Raw genomic sequence first — 20345 nt, forward strand, 5'->3', positions numbered from 1 at the left:
TGCATCAGCGAAAGACCACTGACGGGAAGAGGCACCTCAGCCCCGCCATCTGGAGCAGCACCCACGGGAACAGCGCCCCCGGGCACTCCTCCACCACCAGCACCCTAAGCAGCACACGCAGGAGCAACAGGAATAGCCTGCCTCAAAATGGCCAACTCCTGCTGCATGGCCTGCATCGCGGCTAACATTGTCGCCGGACTCATCGAGTCACCACTAGGAACTTGTGGGCTGCCCCGAGGCCTACGAGGCGGCATAGCTACAGCCACAGGGGTGAGAATAATAAGTAAATAAGATCGACATAGCACCTCATCAGATAATGTCAAACTAGCACAAACAATAACATAACATATCAAGAGTGAAGCAGGAAACCCATCCTACATGTGTAGTGTGTCAATTTATTATTATTCCACTTGCTAGGACCTACAGCCTATGCCTCTGATACCAACTGTAACACCCCATTGAACCCACACAATGAATGTTACCAACAATCCTTCCCACAAAACTTATACCACATAAGAAAGGTAATAGAGATAGAAAATAAAACAAAATCCTGCAGCACCTCCCTTGAAAGTAACATAACGAGAGGGACATAAAGTTTAGACATAACGTAAAAGAAAGACAATCCACGAAGCATAAACATAATGCAGAGATAGTAATAAAAATCCATGACCAAATAAAAGAGAAGGAAACCGGCCAACCCAAAAAGAAACAAATTTGACTATCATGAAGACTAGAACATATTAATCCCCTAGATTTGGACCCCTATTTAACATCATTACTAAGCAGTGGTACATTTATTTAAAGGTGAAGTGGTCGTGCTGCTACATCCCTCCTTTCCCAACTGCAAGATCAAGTGCCTGCATCAAACAATGCAAGAGTGATATGACACATCTCAGCAAGTAAAAGGACAAACCACAATTGGACTATGTAATCAAACCGTGCTTAAACAACCACGTAGCTCACAACTTCCTTTTTGAGTATTAATTTGCAGCAAGTAAACAAGTAACCAATTACTTAGTTCAAAGAAATGAATAACCAAGTAAAGACCCACACTATCCACATCACCACAACAGGTTTCACACTTCACCCATGAACGCACATGGCTACAGGTGCAGTAATGACTTCTGCCTTCATACCTCTAGGGTATGAAGCTGCATCATACCCCTCCTTGGGCAACGTATGATGTGGAGTGTACCAGTACGGTCCGACCATATGATCACGACAAAACTTCCATGCAAATGATGATGTATGCAGTAAGCATGACAACAACATGAGATCCTCCACCCACATGTGGAAGACATAAACTTCCACTTCCTCAAAATGATAAAACAACATGTGTTACATGCTCAACCACATTTTCAACATAAGAAAATAAAGGAACATGAATAACTTCGAGCCACATTTCCCACTATGGAGTACAAGTATAAATACATTTGACATGGATGTGATCAAGCATAGGACACATAAATCAATCAACGATATAAACCACCACTATTTTACTTGCCTTCACCGGGGAGTTTGGACAAAGCCCTAAGTGCGATCCGGAAGTCCACCACCTGTTTTTGACACACAACATAGTGCACCAATTTCACATAACAACGCTCATAAACGACGCCGCACCTACGCACAATTTCAAACCCCGCCGCGGTAACAACTCTCCCTACACCCACCAAACTGTAGCGGCGCTGCTTAACAATTTTATATATTTAAAATTATGACAGCAGCGGTAACAAACAAAAACTCCAGAGGCATCTACATAAAATTCTCCACAAGTTTTGTATACAATTTTTAATTAAATCCCAACATCTAATTAACCCAAAATCATCCACAAGGTACATCCTGCAATCTGTTTTTTTGGACAGCACATACCCGGATTCAAACAGCGATATCTCCTAAATTATAACTCCGAATCAAACGCATAAGTACTCGTTGGAAAGGTATGAAAAATCTCTACATGATTCTCATATTGATTATCCCTAATTTTCCAAGAAAAATCCCCAGAAAATGCTAATACTACTGCTGTTCGCCCACCTGCAGAAATATGTTTTTTTACAGGAACATACCCGGATTCAAACAGCGATATCTTCTAAAATATAATTCAGAATCGAGCGCATAAGTAGTCACTGGAAAGGTATGACAAAGCTCTACATGATTCTCCCACTAATTGCCCATGAAAAATTCCCAGAAATCACTAGAACTACTGCTGTTCGCCCACCCACTAAATTTCTGGACAGCACCTCTACCAATTCGCATACGTAACATCTATTCAATGGAATTTCAGCACAAATAAACAAGAGATCATCACAAAAATCACCTTGAGTTCTATTTTCCTCCTTCCCACCAATTCTCTAATCGGAATTTGCACCCACACGACGAAGATCCGGCGAGGAAGAACGACACGAAGAGGAGATGGGAGGGGGGGTGGCGGCTAGGGTTGAGGGGGTGGGAGGGGGTGGCTGCACAAGGGAGAGGGAATTAGGAGGGGGAGGAAATGGCAGCCAAGGCTAGGGAGATGGGGGGTTGCTGCACAAGGGGGAGGGGGCTAGGGGGAGGGCGGCTAGGGTTAAGGGGAGGTTAGTGGGTCGGATCGAGATTCACGGCCCAACTCGCTCACACGACAGCTCCCAACCCTAGCGCATGAGTCTAACCAAAAAAATCCACTATCTTACTGGTGAATGCTTGCCAAAAATTCCAAACCCCCAAAGCGCATCACCCGAGAGAAAAAAAACAAAGAAAGAATGACCTCCAACTTCTCTTCTTTGCAAACCGGGTATCACAATTACCCGCCATAGGAGAGGGACTTTGCTTAATTTGTAGCCATAGTCCCTGAGGGTTTGCCTCATGCAAAGTAATTGTGCACAACAATGGCCTACGACAATATACTCGGCTTCGGCGGTAGAAAGAGCTAGTGAGTTTTGTTTCTTTGAAGCCCAAGACACCAAGGATCTCCCAGAAACTGACAAGTCCCTGATGTGCTCTTCCTATCAATTTTACACCCTGCCTAATCAGCATCTGAATTTCCTATTAAGTCAAAAGTGGATTGATAGGAACGGGGGTGCCCGATCTTCCGTCAGGTGAAGATAACTATCGATTTGGTGGAGATATCACACAGACGATCCGGCTTCCAATCAACACAACTAGAACCCCGCAATCGCAGCACCACTTCTTCTCTAGTTATCAACCATGCGCTGCAAGATTGACCTCACCACGAGGGCTAATTCCTGCCTGAGAATCGAAGACACAAGCAAGAACAAGAAAGAACACAATCTATAATATTGTGGATGAATGATTAAGATCACAAGTTGGGGTCTCACAAACCGATCTACGGCGACTGTTCTTGACATATCTAAACATAAGCAAAACCCAACCCTAAGGTGGCGGCCTCTGCTGAATAAATAGACTATTAGGGCGTGCGTGACCCCTGGACTCACCCCTAATGGGCTCCGACGCGATACATGTCCCAACGGCCTAACAGACGGTGTCGCAGCACCAAAACAGAATCTGCACTCTGACTTGTTTCGACGATTCCCGTTGACTCCGGACGAATTTTAGGGTGGAACCAGTTGGGTTGGTTAGCTAATCTCCTTATATTTCCAACCATATCAAGTCCATCGCAATTGGAGTCCGGTTGCATCTTGGGCGTCCATTTTAGTGAAGACTGGTCCTGGAACCCGAGATGGAGTCGCAGCCGAGTCGGACTTGATCTCCTTCCTGTTGTGGCGCCCTTGCTGCTCCTCCTAAACACCTAGGCCTTTACGAAGTCCTTGCTGGTCCTCTCCAAGGTTTCTAATCATCAAAACATCCATGGCCCCAGCGTAAGCTCTGAAACACAATTGACTAGGGTAGAACGTACCTGGAGATTTAGCTGCCGTGCAAGCGATCGTGTTATCGGTCCATTCATTGTATGTATAGAAGTGATGTCCTCATCATCCTCCTCCTCTTGAATTGGAGTCGTCCTCGACTCGATCTCATCTTCGTTACCCATATATGGCTTCAAATCTGAAATGTTAAAGGTGGAACTAACCCGAAAATCTGGAGGCAACTCAGGTGGTAATCCAGGGGGTATCTCAGAGGCAAACACATCCATGTCCTCATCATCCTCCTCCTCTTGAAGTGGAGTTGTCTTCGACTCAAGCTCATCTTCTTTTCCCAAATATGGCTTTATATTTGAAATATTAAATGGTTCACCAGCACGGTTGGGCAAGCTCGCTCCAGGAATCAAATCAATCTGGTGCTCAATCCCACGAATGGGAGGAAGTCCTGGAGGTAACTCAGAGGGAAAAACATCTCGGAACTGCTGCAAAATGTTAGTCACAGATGCAGGCAAAGTGCTAGCAATATCATCAATAGAAAAGAAAGCATCTTTGCAAACCAAGGTATAGCAACAAGCATCAGTAGCATGAGTTTCAAGAAGATCAGATTTAGTAGCAAGCATGACAGGAGCTTTCAATTTAGTTTGTTGCTGAATTTTTGTCTCATTAGTTGGTTCCTTATAGGTACTTGTAGCTCTATCTTTATCAGCTTGTACAATTTCTGTAAGAGTCAAATGTAGCAAAGTAATGTTTTTATTTTTATGCCTAAAAGTGTATGTATTACTCCTACCATGGTGACATGCATCAGTATCATATTCCCAAGGTCTACCCAACAAAAGAGAACAAGCTTCCATAGGTACTACATCGCAATCCGCATAATCAGAAAACATACCAATGAAGAAATGCACTTGTACGATGTGTGTTACCTTAACCTTGCCTGAATCATTGATCCACTGAATGTGGTATGGATGTGGTCGTGGATGTGTGGTCAGGCCAAGCTTCTTGACCAAATCTAAACTCACCAAATTATTGCAGCTTCCACCATCAATAATAACACGTGCACGCCGATTCTCGATAGAGAAGAAAGTACGGAACAAATTATGGTGTTGCTGCTTCTCTGATGGTTCAGGCTGAGAACTAAGAACACACTGCACCATGATGCTTCGAAGGTTCACCGTAGCATCAGCACCAATTATGTCATCATCATTAGCAGCAACATCACTGGAGTCATCATCGTCACCCTCACCGTCGGAAGCACTAATGTAGCCATCATCCGTAGCAATGTATGTTCGCTGACTCGGGCAATCCTTCTTCACGTGACCAATCCCATGACAGCGGTGGCAAACAATACCCGAATAACGACCACTGGAAGGTGCTGCAGGTGTTGGTGAATTCTGTTTCTTGGCGGGTACCTGCAAAGGAAGGTTACCAACATGTGCAGCAGGTGTCGAGGGAGTATGACTCGAGGCAGGTGTGTGCGTCCGTGATGCAGAGGAGGCGCCAAAAGTAGCCCTAGGTCGATGTTGGCGTCCCTGCAATTCCTTCTCTACAAGCATAGCAAACTAGAACAACTTGTTGGCAGTGTTAAATTCTTTGTAATCCACAATGTCCTGAATGTCACGCCGCAAACCTAAATAAAAACATCAAAGAGCGTCCTCATGTCCCTCTACTATCCCACAACGCTGCAATCCCTTCTGAAGCTCAGCATAATAATCTTGAACAGATTTATCCCCTTGCTCTAAACACATCAATTTCTTACGCAATTCTCTATGATAAGATGGGGGAACAAATCTATCGTGCATAGCTACCTTAAGATCTTCCCAAGTCGTAGGTGCTCTACCATCTCCAACTAGACCAGTCCACCAGACAATAGCAAAATCTTTAAATTCGCTAGTTGCTTGTCTAACTTGATGTCGTTCAAGTACAAGGTGGGCAGCAAATTTCTGTTCTATCATCATCTCCTAATCAAGATATTCCTCAGCATCATAATGACCCGAAAAAGATGGTATAGAAAATTTAATCTTAGCATAAGGGTCGTCAGGAGCATGATTGTTATTACCTTGTTGGCGGTGTGGCATACGTTCTGTGTTTTGATGAAGACGGCGACGTAGGCGCAAATCTCTGGTGGTCGGTTCATCATAATTACCTTCTTCATCAAACACCGCATCATCGGGAAGACGTGGACGAGGAGGTGGTGGTGGTGGTGCTTGTTGTTGTGTCTCCAACATAGCAAGTCTGTCGATGATCTGGGACAATCGTCGATCCAGCCTCTCATAAGTCTTGCCAAGGTTCATGTCAATGAAGGCATCATGCACTGACTTATGGACCGTCTCCTGCATTTGCTCCTTCAGGAGCTTGTTGTTTGCCTCAAGATCTTGGCGGCTAACACATTCATCGAAGTCAGTAGGGATCCTTGCTTCTTCGTCGTTGCCTGCCATCGAAACACAAAAACTGGAAACAAACGGTGACGGTTATCCCTAATAATTTCACTACACGCTCCTCTCAGGTGGAACACATGAACACGCTCTAATGTATCTTACCAAGCTCTTACAAGTGTCTGACGAAATACAAGCAAAGAATGGTACAATCGGAGGCTGGTTCGTGATACTTACCAAGAGGTAGTGAAACCGCAATTGCAAGGTCAAATCTGTATTGATCAAAAGATATAGTATGTGGAGCTGTAGGACAGGCACAATATGTATGTGAATGTGGAACAAAATCGAGTGCAGTTTAGCGAAGTTCAATAAGTGTCCAAATCACAAGTCACAATTGCTGGCTAAGACGTGTCCTATCGAAGCACAACAAGATAAAAGTAACAAACTAGCAGAATGGCAGTTCTGTAAATAGCGCAGATTTTTCAGCACTAGTAGAAATCAAAGACACGTTTCCAAAGGAGTACCAGCAAACCAGCTCGAAATATTCTGAATTTTTTATCACTGATCCAAAATCATAAAATATAGAAGCACACAAAATTTCACTTGAAATAGAGTTGTATTGTGGCCTAGAGAAAATCACAAAGGATCTCTAAAATTCATGGAAACACTTAAACAATTTTTTTAATTATCTTCCCTATTTTTTTGAATTTTTTGACCAAACCAAACAAGCGATAGGCTAGTTTGCATCACCCAGAATGGAGTCAGGAATCTGCTGTAAAAATTTGAGCTCAAACAGAGCACCGAGCGAAAAGTTATGCCCGTTTTATGTAAGGTACCTCAAGTTATGGTTTTCAAGGGCACAAATTGGTAGGAACCGTAGCGGTGGCTATAGAGCACAGGGGCACAAACCTCCCTGGTATAAGCAATAGGTATGCGCTAGATGATGAAACAAGGAGGGGCTGCAATGCAATGCGGCTTGCAACCTAATCTAGGGCTAGCGTAGCGAGAAGTCACGCAATGCGGCTAGCGAGGGCAAATCGAGTAATGTGGTGTCTCGACTTGTAATCTGGGTAAGATGGATGGGATAGCGGCGGAAACAAATAACAGCGATGGAGCGGTTGAACTACGATGAAGAAACGACCTAAACCAGCAACAAGACTCGACATGGACACAAACTCAACAAAGCAATCTGAAACGAAATTGCAAGGCTAAACAAGGGTTCTAGGACAGCGGAATATTTTTTTGTATGGCAATTATCTGGAGTTATAGGATGAAAAATCTAAACTAAACTAGGGTAAGCCTGATGGTAATACTTGAGTCTTTGAATACCACTTGATAGGAACGGGGGTGCCCGATCTTCCGTCAGGTGAAGATAACTATCGATTTGGTGGAGATGTCACACAGACGATCCGGCTTCCAATCAACACAACTAGAACCCCTCAATCGCAGCACCACTTCTCCTCTGGTTATCAACCGTGCGCTGCGCGATTGACCTCGCCACGAGGGCTAATTCCTGCCTGAGAATCGAAGACACAAGCAAGAACAAGAAAGAACACAATCTATAATATTACGGATGAATAATTAAGCTCACAAGTTGGGGTCTCACAAACCGATCTACGGCGACTGTTCTTGACAGATCTAAACTTAAGCAAAACCCAACCCTAAGGTGGCGACGGCTGCTGAATAAATAGACTATTAGGGCGTGCGTGACCCCTAGACTTGCCCCTAATGGGCTCCTACGCGATACATGGCCCAACGGCCCAACAGACGGTGTCGCAGCACCAAAACAGAATATTGACTCCGGACGAATTTTAGGGTGGCACCAGTTGGGTTGGTTAGCTAATCTCCTTATCTTTCCAACCATATCAAGTCCGTTGCAATCAGAGTCCGGATGCATCTTGGGCGTATATTTTAGTGCAGACTGGTCCTGGAACCCGAGATGGAGTCGCAGCCGAGACGGACTTGATCTCCTTCCTGTTGTGGCGCCCTTTCTGCTCCTCCTCAACACCTAGGCCTTTCCCAAGTCCTTGCTGGTCCTCTCCAAGGTTCCTAATCATCAAAACATCCATGGCCCCAAGTGTAAGCTCTGAAACACAATTGACTAGGGTAGAACGTACCTGGAGATTTAGCTCTCGTTCAGGCGATCGTGTTATCGGTCCATTCATTGTATGTATAGAAGTGATGTCCTCATCATGGATCCCTTAGGGTACCAAGGTCCAAACTTAGGAGTATAAACTAAATATCTCATGATTCTTTTCACGGCCCTAAGGTGAACTTCCTTAGGATCGGCTTGGAACCTTGCAGACATGCATACGGAAAGCATAATATCCGATCGAGATGCACATAAATATAGTAAAGATCCTATCATAGACCGGTATACCTTTTGATCTACGGATTAAACTCCCGTGTCGAGGTCGAGATGCCCATTGGTTCCCATGGGTGTCTTGATGGGTTGGCATCCTTCATTCCAAACTTGTTAAGAATGTCTTGAATGTACTTTGTTTGGCTGATGAAGGTGCTATCTTGGAGTTGCTTGACTTGAAATCCTAGGAAATACTTTAACTCCTCCATCATAGTGTGGCGGAACTGCCCGAATTATTCCAACTTAAGTGCCCAAGTCCCGCCTTAGAGGCTAGACCACACTTAAATGGGAATAACCCGTCAATCCCTCGGATCTAGTCCGACACGGCCACTGACAGGATCAAGTACCACAATCTCACTCGAAGGTGAGTCACAGAGCAAATACAATAAAGCATAAAACCATACATGTCACAATGTTAAATTATTACATCACCATCATCATCATCGGAGTTTTTGCAAAAGTAACCATCATTGTTCGAAGTGCAGCGGAATAAAACTAACGATAATTTAACCGAGAGATGGGGAAGCCTGTCCCATCACTCCACATGCTCCTCCTCAGCCGAGGCAGGGTCCCACTCAACAGTCCAACCCGGTGGCAAGGTGGACGGCCAAGTTATCCCAGCAACCATCTCCTCCAGAGAACCTGTAAAAATTATGCCACAAGCAAGGCTGAGTATACTAATACTCAGCTAGACTTACCCGGTGTGAGGAGTCTACTCCTCTACCTCTAGACATGCAGCTGTTTGGCTGTGGGGTTTGGTTGCCAAAAGCACTAGCTGAGTTTCTAAATCAAAGTTTTAACTTAGTCAAAGTTAAGTGTGACTCTCTTAAGGCTAAAAGTGGACTATCTACTCATACATGGTAGCAAGCATTATTAACAATCAACATCTTATCTCAACTCATCATACTTCCACTTGTTACTCAATGTAGCAGCATGGATCAAGCAGTCTCATTATCTGCGAGAAGCAGACGATTCGAATCGAGTTTTTATCCTTGCAAGGTAAACCTAACCACACGACATGCAGGGGCATTCCATCCCCACACACATCAACCGTCCCCATCGATTCCCCGTCAGCAGAGAGGGGCTCACCGCCTTGGCGTACAATGCCTCACTGACCCCGACTGGCCGTCGTGCAGTGATCGCACTTGTACCCACCATAACCGGAATGGGAGACCTCGTCTCAGGTCGCGTGAGGAGGGCAATCTGCTGCCAGGTTCAATCAGGTACTAGGCTTACCGATTTACCATATTTCTCGGCATGTGCTTAGTACGTTCAAACGCTTGACACACGGTACCACACCTTAATCCTTATTCCCATCTTTACCTTGTAAACATCCAATCCCCATGGATTGTTGTCCACCAACTAGTATCATGACAGAGTGAAAGTGGGTACAATCAATTTCCTGATCTCGCGCGAGTGCTAGAAAAATCACTCGTCTTCTACCGAGATCCTAATTAAATAAAGCAACTACTCGACCTGTCATACTACTATTCATTTCAAAAGGATTCCTGAGATCATGCAACTAGGGCTTCAAACAATTCCTACACCTAAGTGCACAATCAATCCTACAATCATTAAGTGAAGTAAAATAGCATAAGTAACAGGTTATGCATAAAACCGGGGCTTGCCTTCCAAAGCAGTGGCAGGCAGGTCCTCTGGTGCAGGCTCGAGTGCTGGATCTGGGGCTACCTCCTGAGCAGCTCCTTGCTCCGGCACGAGGATGTACTCTCCGTCAGCAAGATTACAGTCTATCGAATGCAATGAACATGTATGTCATGATTATGCAGGATGTAATAATATTATGCGGAAGAGAACTAAGTTAAGAAGTAACTTAGGGTTTCTTAGTCATGCGGGGCTTCCAGTGGGTTAGGTTCAATACTCCTTAGGCTTGGGTTTTTAGTGAGGATAACATAGTGGATTGGTATTACCTTGATACATTTTAGTGGACAGATTACAAAGGTTTTAGGATAACATTAATTCACATCTTTCATTTTTCTTTCCTTAATTTCCATTTAGGGTTTTTAGTGTAGGTTTGAACTACAACAGGGTTTTAATAATTTCCAAAAATTCTGTAAAAATTACAGTGGGTTGTCACTGGCTATTCTAGCTTGTTTTAAGAATTTAAGGCTTAAAGTATAAAAGCTAGGCTTTAAACAAAAATAACAACAGTTAGGCAAAATGGGCCACTTTACACTACACCTCATAGTTAGGGGTAGGTTCTGTCCTAAAGGTTATTTTTGCTGGCATCCCATAGTAATAATAGGTCTCTGTGCTAAAAATCACAGAAAACTAAGGGGTGGTTATTTAGTTATGATTTTCTTAAGTTTAATGTTAAAAAGGCACTTTCTACTACATTATTATTTGAAAAATGTCAAACAGCAGATTTCATATTTTTCCTAAGTTCTCTCTAATAAAACAATAGTTATCCCAAGGGTGGGGGTGTTTTTACCTTGGGGTTATTTTTGTAGAGTTTTCTTAAGTTTTACTTGTTTTATTAAAACAAAAGGGGTCTCACTTATTTTACACTAAAAGAGGGTATGATATATTTTTCCAGTGAACTATATTGAATAAGTAACCTAATAAAAAATAGAGGCACTCTCTGGTTCATTAATTAAATTACATTTCCTATTTTCCTTATCCTTAAGCATATTATAGAATAAGGGGTAAAACTAATTTAAATGGAGTAGACAGAGGGGTTTAACATTTTTACTTGGTCTAGTAGATAGATATAAACTTCTCAAAATTTTTCTAACCCTGGTCAAACAATATTCCTATTTTTCCTTCTAATATTGAGTTTTGAGCAGTTTTCTTATTTAATTCAAAACTTCAGAAAGGAATACAGAAGACATAGGTTCTATTATTTTTATCTGATAGTTCATGAATTCCAGAATCTAGCAAAATTGGTTTGAACATTATTGGAGGATTATCCTTCAAGTTATGCATTTATTTAGCTATCTGTTATAACAAAAAGAAAAGAAATTCGAAAATGGAAAAGAAAACAGGTTTACGCTGAGGCCCCTGGGGTTTTTCCTTTTCTTTTCTCACAGAACAGCCCTTAGTCCACTATTGGCTTGGGTCACTGACATTGCGCAAAGCCCCCTGGACTTAACTGAAATCTAACCCGCGCTCCCTGACCGGCTTAAACAGTACCCGCGGTATAGATTACGGCGGTGGGGCTTACCGGCGGCAGTAGAGCTCCGGCGGGGTGGTCAGTGACGTCCGGGAGGTCGCGACGGTCACGTCGGTGTGCGGGTCGGTGTCGGAGGTGGTCGGAGCTACCCTGGCCACGAGCACAGGCGGCGGGGGTCGTCGGTGGCTCCTGCTCCGGCCAAACCACGGTGGTATAGTTCAATTAGGGTGCACGAGGAGCTTCACGGGGTGACACAGAGGCCATGCGCGCAAGGAATTTGAAAACGGTGCAGGGGCTTACCCGGTCCACGTGCGCCGGCGGGTCTTTGAACTCCGGTGAGCACGATTGAGTTATTCCGGTGACGCGGGTCCACGGGTTAAGCTTGAGCAAGTCTCTCGGCCTCACCAGGAAGCTATCTGAGGGCTTGGATCGAACGGAGGAGGACGGGAGAGGGGCCGGCCACGGTGGTTGCTCTCGGGCGGCACTGGCGGGTCGCGGGGAGGTCGCCGGAGGTAATGGCTGGCTCGGGCAAGTCCGGCGAGGTACGGAGGATGCAACGGGGAAGGCAGCCAAGCACTGGGGCGGGCTTTATAGCCGTGGCGCGGGCGTGGTCACGGGCGGCTGCGGGCGCGCGGGGGTTCGCGCACGAGCGTGCTCTGAGCGTGCCCCCGGATGCCAGCTCGCGTCGAACACGTGGAAGCTTGCTTCTGCCATGGTTCAACGGATGATTAGAGCGCCATAGCGTGCGTATCTTGGCAAAGTCACTGTGTACGGTCGCTTCTCTGCTCCAAATCCTATCTTTTCGCTGTGAGTTCCAAGTCGAGATATGGTAGGGGTAGGGAGATAGAGAGGGGAGAAGTTTGCTGTGTCAGCTGAGCCCGAACCGAGACAAAAGGGGTGTCAAGTCGTGTCTAGCGCCCTAGGGTAGGTTTCATCTCTTTCCAGGGTGTTCTAGGGTTAATTTGGCGCCCTTTTGTCAATTGGGTCGAAGGGTTTTGAAAAGGGGATTAAGGTGAACATGTGGAGTCTTTGTGCAAAGGTTAGTTTTTGTACTTAGGCAAAAACTGAATTCTCCCTTGTGCTGAATCTTAGGTGAACTTTTTAGGGCTTTTCTGAAAACTTTTTGGGGGTACTTCCTTACTATTAATTGTAGGTTATTAAGTATATTACAACTTTTATATTTGGCCCAAACCATGATCATAAGGTTTACATGATCTTTTGGTCATGGCTTCAATTAGGGCTCCCATTGCCTATGGGGGTTTTGCTTTAGGGTTTTGGGGAGATCCCCACTTAGATGTGCATGATAAGCTAGGGCATGACATCCATGGTGGGTTACACTTGCTTAGGACCTAGAATTCCAAGCTTGGTATACTTTGCCCAATTCAATCTTCATGTGATAATGGGTGAAAAGGGGGTAACCCTGGGGTGGACACCCTGAGTAACACCTGGGGTGTTACAGCCCTCCCCCCTTAAAGGAATCTCGCCCCGAGATTTCAGGTAGAGCCCTTTGGAGGGATGCTTGAAGGTGTGCTTGTGTTGTTTCCCCTTTATACATAAGTTTCTCTTATTTACTGCTCTTCGAATGTCATCCTCTTTGCAACTTCAGAAGGAAGCCCTTCTTAAATTAAATCCACAACTTAGACTATCCTTGTTATCTAAGTTTTTCTTATAATTGATTTCAAAGGGCAGGTGGGGGTGGGGTTTTGGGGTTACGTACCGACTCCTTTGGGCAGAAAGTCGGGGAAGCGAGAGCGTAGAAAATCCTCAGTCTCCCATGTAGCTTCTTCCGCTGAATGGTGACTCCACTGAACTTTATACATTCTGATCGACCTTGCCCGAGTTGATCTCTCTTTTTGATCTAGCACCTTGACGGGGTACTCTTGGTAGGACAAGTCTGGTTCTATTTCAATGTCTGGTTCCGGTAGCACTTCAGTGGGTAGACGAACACATTTCCGCAGCTGAGATACATGGAACATATTATGAACTGCTGACATGTGAGGTGGTAATTCCAATTGGTAGGCTACGGGTCCACAGCTTGCCTTGATCTTATAGGGTCCAATGTAGCGAGGAGCTAACTTGCCCTTGATCCCGAATCTCTGGACACCCTTGGTGGGTGATACCTTAAGATAGACATGATCTCCCACCTCAAACTGTAGAGGCTTCCGCCTCTTGTCATGATAGCTCCTTTGCCTGGCCTGAGCAGCTTCTAAGTTCTTGGTAATGACCCTGACCTTTGCCTCTGCCTCGAGTACCAAGTCTGGCCAAAAAAATTCCCTTTCTCCTGCTTGAGACCAGTTTAGTGGGGTCCTACACCTTCTCCCATATAATGCCTCAAAAGGGGCCATCTTCAGACTGGACTGATAGCTGTTATTGTAAGAAAATTCTGCCAAGGACAGACACTTGTCCCAATCCTTTCCATAATGTAGTGCACATGCTCGCAACATGTCTTCCAAAATCTGATTCACCCTTTCGGTCTGGCCATCTGTTTGTGGGTGATATGCTGAGCTTCGGATGACATGGGTCCCAAGCGACTCTTGCAATTGCTCCCAAAATCGTGCCACAAAGGGTGCTCCTCTGTCAGATATAATGGTCTTGGGAATACCATGCAACCTTACTATCTGATCAACATAAATTTCTGCGTACTTCTCTGTCCTGTGGGTGGTGTGCACTGGCAAGAAATGAGCAGTCTTGGTCAATCTGTCTACGATAACCCAAATAGAATCATGGTGCCTGGAGGTATTGGGTAATCCCACTATGAAGTCCATGCAAATGTCCTCCCATTTCCAAGATGGTATGGGAAGGGGTTGCAAATGGCCTGCTGCCTTCAAGTGACTAGCCTTAATTCTCTGGCAGGTGTCACATTCGGATATGTACTTGGCAATTTCCCTTTTCATTCTAGTCCACCAATATAGAGATCTGAGATCATGGTACATCTTGTCGCTACCAGGGTGCATGGAGAATTTTGAAAGGTGAGCTTCATCCAATATTTGCTTTCTGAGCTCAGGGTCCTTGGGAACAACCAATCGATCTCCAAACCATAGAATTCCCTTGCTGTCCTGTCGGAAACACTTGTATTTTTCTGCCTTTTGCTTGATCATATCCTTGATAACCTGAACACCCTTATCCTCAGCCTGGGCCCTGATGATCTGCTCTTGCAACGTGGGTTCCACCTAGATATAGCTTAGGTTACCCGAAGAGACAACTTCCAGGTTCAGCTTGCACAACTCATCACACAGGGTGGTCACTCCCACATCCATGCTCATACAATTACACTGGGTCTTTCTGCTCAAGGCATCTGCCACAACATTGGCCTTACCAGGGTGGTAATGCACCTCCAAGTCATAGTCCTTGATTAACTCCAACCATCTCCTTTGCCTCATGTTCAGATCTGCCTGAGTGAAGATGTATTTGAGACTCTTGTGATCAGTGTAGATGTTACAGTGAGCTCCCATCAAGTAGTGTCTCCATATCTTTAGAGCATGGACTACCGCTGCCAATTCTAGATCATGTGTAGGGTAGTTCTGCTCATGGGGCCTGAGTGCCCGGGAAGCATAAGCAATCACTCTGTTCTCTTGCATCAAGACACATCCCAATCCGGTACCAGAAGCATCGCAATAAACTTCAAATGACTTGGTGTTGTCAGGTTGGGCCAGCACTGGGGCTGTTGTCAAATGCTGCCTCAAGGTATGAAAGGCATCTTCACACTTTTGGCTCCACTCAAATTTGACTCCCTTCTTCAACAGTTCAGTCATTGGATTGGCAATTCTGGAGAAATCCGGAATAAATCGTCGATAATACCCTGCCAATCCCAGAAAACTCCGAATCTGCCTCACTGTAGTCGGGGGTTTCCAATCCATTACCTCTTGTACCTTCTCAGGATCAACTGATACCCCATCCTGAGAAATCGTGTGACCCAGGAATTTAATCTCCCTCAGCCAGAACTCACATTTAGACAACTTAGCATAAAGATGATGATCGCGCAGTCGCTGAAGCACAATGTGCAGGTGCTCAGTATGTTCGTCCTCATTCTTGGAATAGACCAGAATATCATCAATGAAAACGACCACGAACTTGTCCAATTCTGGCATAAACACTGAGTTCATCAGGTACATGAAATAAGCCGGGGCGTTGGTCAGCCCAAAAGACATCACCAGAAACACTACAAGAAACTAATAAATGTTCGTGGGTTAATTTAAGAACGTGGGTACCCACGTTCTTAATTGAGTTAAGTTCATGGGTTTGTTGAAAAACGTGGGTACCCACGTTCTTAGTTTAAATCCGTGCGCCCTAGCTAAAACCGTCGAACTTATCGTATTAGAAACGTGGGTACCCACGTTCTTATATTAAGTTCGTGGGCCACATGGACACCGTCGGACTTAACCTAAAAACCTAAATCCTCAACCCGCCCACACGACTCTCTTCTTTCTTGCCCACTGCACGTACCGCGCACACTCCTCCACCGCACCGCCGCCAGCCACCGCGCTCGCCACGCCTCCGCCACCTCTCCTCCACCTCGCGCGCCGCCACCACCGCGCCCAACTGCGCCCGCCGAGCCGTCGCCAGACCCGTGCCCAATCGCGCCCGTCACGCCCAACCGCGCCCGCCGCGCCGCCGCCAGACCCACCGCTCCTCCACCGTGCTCAGCACAAGGCGGGCCGCATCGCCAAAGACGATCTCGCTCCCCTCCTCTCATTCCTCCCACTCTAGCACGGCGAGCCAGCTCCACCCCGTCTCCCGCAGCAACCGAGCGCTCCATCTTCTCGTCGTGCTTTACTCCCCGTCCACGCCGCGGCCGCGGCCACGACTGAGCCGTAGGACCAGCCTCCCTCCCGCCCGCGCGGGGCTCATCCTGGTGGAGCCCAAGGCGCGCGTCCTGGTGGCCGGCGGCGACATCGGCGGCCTGGCCTTCGCGCTCACCGCCAGGAGGAAGGGGTTCGAGGTGCTGGTGCTGGAGCGGGACGTGAGCGTCGTCTGCGGGGAAGGGAGGTATCGCGGCCCGATCCAGCTACAGAGCAACGCGCTCGCCGAGATCGCCGCGCTCAAGGCTCGGGTGCGCCTCCCCGCTCGCCGCCCTCGCTTCTCTGGCTTTTGCACCGCCGTCGGCCAGGGAGACACAGCCGACCTCCCTCTCCACCAGGTGACCTCTCAATTCCTTCTGCCCGCTAGTGAGGCTCAAGAGGCTATTGGTGACAGAAGCTGCAACATCCATGGTTATTAGATCGTTGCCAGAGAAACCATCGAAGGTGAACTCACCTGATCTATCATAAGCAGAGGCGGACAGCAGCAGAGGCATGAGGATGAGGAGGAGATACTGTAGAAAGCAAGGTTGATGCATGTTCATCACATCAGCTAGACAGGCGAGGCCTGCTCTTCTCTGCAATATCGATGGATCGAGTCGAGTCACAGGAAGCTATTCAGCTAAATTAATAAAGAGTACTCTCTGGTGGTGAATTTTAATTCACAGGATTGTGTCATTCTCTGCTCAACCGAATGTAGGGCCCAGAGACTTGCACCAGGTCAAGCAAGTTTGCTGTGTCGCCATCAGGATCTTTTAACAGTCGATGGTTGGAATGGACCGGCATCAGGTCAAGCTTTACATCTCATGCAGTTCAATGCTATCGCAGCTAGGACCAGCAGACTGGTGTTTTCTAAATGTAGTTCTCTTTGCATCTCAGGTATGTTACTGCTGACAATATGTAACTAGGCTCTTTGCAGACATGAAAAGTCCATTAATAGATGCAGTTCTCTCTTTATTTTATTCACAGAGGAGAGGTCGTGCAGGCCGCGTTCAGCCAGGTTTTTGCTATCGGCTCTATCCAAAGATCATTCACGATGCAATGCCACAGTTTCAGTTACCTGAAATTCTCAGGACTCCTTTGCAAGAGCTATGCCTTACCATCAAAAGCCTACAGCTTGGAGCAGTATCCTCCTTTTTAGCCAACCTTGTTGACATATTTTGCTCACTTCAGCCTACCTTAACACTTGCTGATGCAATTTAATGCAACCGATTGTTTATTTTTTGTATGCTTGAATGCTTCCATTTTAGTTGCGTTTTGAATTTACTGAAATAGTATATAAATTGCAGGTTCAAGAGCCTGACTTAATTGGGGTGAGTCATTTACTAGTTGATGAAATTCATGAACGCGGCATGAATGAAGATTTTCTCATCATAATACTACGTGACCTTCTACCAAGACGTCCAGATGTTCGCCTTGTACTGATGAGTGCAACTATAAATGCTGAACTATTTTCCAAGTACTTTGGAGATGCTCCAGTGATGCACATCCTGGTACTGTAATGTTTCATGAACAACATCAAATTGAACTTCTGATTGATTGTGTCTGTATGTTATATATTTACATTGAGGTGTTCTGAGCAGGGGTTCACTTTTCCTGTTGCTGAGTTATTTCTGGAAGATGTTCTAGAAAAGACATGTTACAGGATCAATTCCGAACGTGATAATTTTGCAGGTAGTTCAAGGAGAAAGAGGTTTTCATCAGTTAAGAGTGATCCACTGTCTGATGTTTTTGAGGTAAACTTTGTTTTTCAACTTCTTTTCCCCTTAATTTAGCACTAATGAGCATGGATTAGTCTAGCTGTGTACTTCTATATATGCATTGTGTCACACTGATTAAGCACTTCAGCTGCAAGTACAGATAGATAAAAAAAATCTAAACTGTGAAAACAATTGTTTCAGAAATCATTTTGCTTTAGTTTTCACACAAAGTGCATTTCGGTTGCTCATTTTTTTCCAGGACATTGACATTACTAAGGAGTATGGAAATTACAGCAGTTCAACAAGGCAGTCCCTTGAAGCTTGGTCTGCTGCTGAACTAGATTTGAGCCTTGTAAGTACTCTGAATTTTTTGTATAATTGAAATGCATACATTAATTCCTCAAGTAGCTGGAAGTCATGTTTTTGTAAATGATTCATTAGAGAACCATAGACGTCCCTTCTCTTCATCATGGAGGATACGTTTCTGATTTCCTGTTTTGTCATTTCATCCAGTCTTGCTCTGAGATAATACATTATAGTATGGTGCTACTGTTGGGGCGAAGGCAAAGACGCCACCCTTCGCTCGAGGCCTTCGCTGCAGCCGCTGGTCCGACAGAGACAAAGCGGGCAGGGACACCCTTCGCAGGACTCGGCACTTTGACGAAGGCCTGCAGCGACGTCCTCCCACGGCGCGTCCTCGTTCAGTCCCAAGGCCCACATGTGATCTGGCCCATTGTAACGGGCCCCTCGTGGCCGCCTCTGTATTACGGGCCTAACTTGTAAAGGAATACTTGTAATTACAGTTTGTAACCCTGCTTTATGGGAATATTCTGGGGATAAAATAGGTGTCTGAGGGCACATGCGTCCTTAACACAAGACGCTGGGCACTCAGATACCTATAAATACCCCCGCACAGTGCCCGTGAGAGGCTAGATCAACAGAGCTATTGCCCCCGTGCACGTAACCCTGTTATCACCACTGTTCACCCTCGTTGGCCTTCTTGCTGCTGAGAGCGAGTTCCAACATTTGGCACCCACCGTTCGTGCTACGACAAAACCACCCGCGATGGCACCCAAGAGAGCTAACCCCAAGGCTGACGAGGCTGCGAAGGCAGCACTGCTGGCCGCAAGAAAGGGCAAGGCCCTCGTCCTCACCCAATCCACCCACCAAGAGCCCACTGAAGACAATGTTCCCCACACCGGCGAAGACGACACCTTCCGCACCTGCGGAACCGAAGGACAGTCACAGCCGCCCCCAGGCTTCGCCCCACTGGAAGGCGCGGACCTCACCGAGGACGGTGAGGTCCTCGGCGTCTCAACAGAAGAACAGCTGCAGCTGCGCGCCCTGCGCCTCAGGAACCGCAATCTCCAGAGGCAGAAAGAGATACTGGAGGCCAAGCGCCAGCGTGTGTCCGCATTAGCCAAAGTGCGGCAAATGATACACGACGAGGAGCAGAAAGCCCAAGACCTCGAGCGCGAGATCGCGCTGATGCAGCGCGAAGGCCACCTCGGTCTACAGCAAGAGCCACCCCTCCAACAGCGCACACAACCGGAGGACACGCGCGAAGGCCACCTCGGCCGGCAGCATGGCCCACCCCTGCAGCACCGGGCGCAGCCGGAGAACCCGCGTTTCCCCCAGCATGACTACGTCTCCCAGCACGGCGCGCCATTCCAAGGGGTCAACTACCTCGACGAGCGAAGTCCCCTGGCGCCACACCTACAAGTGACGCCTTGGCCAGCTAACTTTCGAGCGGGGGCATACCCCAAGTACAACGGCATCACCGACCCGGCGCAATACATCATGAGTTATCAAGTCGCCGTTGCATCAGCCGGAGGAGACGACGCCACAATGGCGAAGTCTTTCATCATCGCACTAGAGGGCCCAGCACTCACCTGGTTCACCAGATTGCCTCCGCTGTCCATTGATTCGTGGAGAAGTCTCAGGGACAAGTTCCTCCTCAACTTCCAAGGGTACTGTCCAGACACCGACGCTTTGGCCGAGCTCTCGCTTTGCAAACAGCTAGAAAAGGAGACTCTGCGGGAGTATTACCGCAAGTTCTTAACACTCAAGTCGCAGCTGCCCTCTGTCGACGATCAGATCGCTATCCACTACGCCATCAGTGGCCTTCGGGCCGGCGTCCTCTACAGCCATTGTATCAGAGATCCACCCA

The 20345-nt window shown here is 46.6% G+C and overlaps 1 long non-coding RNA gene across 1 annotated transcript; it reads left to right on the plus strand.

The window, feature by feature from the left end:
* Positions 1-18063: 18063 nt before the first annotated feature.
* Positions 18064-18527, plus strand: LOC109943667 (uncharacterized). The gene is made up of 2 exons (XR_002266724.1): positions 18064-18211; positions 18435-18527. It is a non-coding gene; the product is annotated as an uncharacterized lncRNA (long non-coding RNA).
* The last annotated feature ends 1818 nt before the right edge of the window (positions 18528-20345 follow it).

The sequence above is a fragment of the Zea mays genome, chromosome 1 (assembly GCF_902167145.1).
Source record: "Zea mays cultivar B73 chromosome 1, Zm-B73-REFERENCE-NAM-5.0, whole genome shotgun sequence".
Lineage (NCBI taxonomy): Eukaryota > Viridiplantae > Streptophyta > Magnoliopsida > Poales > Poaceae > Zea > Zea mays.